This window comes from Myotis brandtii, unplaced genomic scaffold (genome assembly GCF_000412655.1).
Source record: "Myotis brandtii unplaced genomic scaffold, ASM41265v1 scaffold97, whole genome shotgun sequence".
Classification (NCBI taxonomy): Eukaryota; Metazoa; Chordata; class Mammalia; order Chiroptera; family Vespertilionidae; genus Myotis; species Myotis brandtii.
In genome coordinates this window covers 1581859-1583121 of record NW_005372020.1, presented here as the reverse complement: position 1 = coordinate 1583121, position 1263 = coordinate 1581859, and the positions used below count along the sequence as shown (strand labels likewise).

Below are 1263 nucleotides of genomic sequence, written 5' to 3'. Positions count from 1 at the left end.
GCCTGCTGACTGAAGGGTCCCAGGTTCGATTCCTGGTCAAGAGCACATGCCTGGGTTGTGGGCTCCATCCCCAGTGGGGGGGCATGCAGGAGGCAGCTGATCCATGATTTTCTCTCATCATTGATGTTTCTATCTCTCTCCTTTTCCCTTCCTCTCTGAAATCAGTAAAAAAAAAAAAAACCAAAAAAAAACAACTATGTATTAAAAGCCTAATATGCTTAGTGTCCTACGGTTCGACCAGTTGCTATGACACACACTGACCACCAGGGGGCAGATGCTCCAACCGGTAGGTTAGCTTGCTGCTGGGATCCGGCCAATCGGGACTGGGCAAGACTGGCCAGACACGCCCTGGAGCCCTCCCACGGCCCCACTTCAGCTCAATCGTGCACTGGTGGGGTCTCTCGGCCTGGCCTGCGCCCTCTTGCAATCCGGGACCCTTGGGGGATGTTGGAGAGCCAGTTTCGGCCCGATTCCTACAGGCCAGGCCAAGGGACCCCCGGGCCTCTAGTATATATATGTCTAAAAAAACACCCAGGCCCCCAGAAGCATTGGTGTGAGGTGCAGAATGGCCTGAAGGTCTGTGGGTGACACACCTCCCAGCAGACACCCCGAAAGCCTTTGGGGCAGGTCTTTCCTCTGAAGTGCCCCTCTCTCCCCATCACCTCCTGCATCGGTGGTTTTTTCCCTTTCAGATATAGAAAGAGCAGCTTCGGGTCCACAACAAAGTGGAGCAGAAAGGACTGCGGTTTCTCATTATACCCTCTGCCCCGACACACATGCACACGCATGCACGCACGCACATGCACACACACATGCACGCACACGTGCACAGCCCCTGGATGGGACATGTGTTAGAGTGAACCTACGCGGATACATCATCGTCTCCCAAAGGCCATCCATACGATGTCTGCCTCTGTAGCCCCTCCCCTGTTCCCTGAGCTGGTGCAGGCCGTGTGGGGACCCGCCACCCTGTGAGATGCTGGCTTCGGGGGCTGGGATTAGGTTTGAGAGTCATTCGGCGCTTGCTGCTTGGATCAGTGGTTGCTGGCTCCTCCCCGGCCCGGGCCCTGGTCGGGGCTCGTGCAGGAGGCAACCCATCGATGTGTTTCTCTCACATCGGTGTTCCTCTCTGTCTCTCCCTCTCTCTTCCACTCTCTCTAAAATCAATGGAGAAATACCCTCGGGGGAGGATTAACAAAGGAAAGGAAGAGCCTGCCGCCCTCAGTGCAGGATGCGGAGGAGCCACATGCTGCTGGCAGGAGC

At 56.2% G+C, this 1263-nt stretch overlaps 1 protein-coding gene across 1 annotated transcript in view; it reads left to right on the top strand.

Moving 5' to 3' along the window:
- The window catches only part of BCR (breakpoint cluster region), a 72758-nt gene that overhangs the window by 60448 nt on the left and 11047 nt on the right, over nt 1-1263 (top strand). The window lies entirely within an intron of this gene.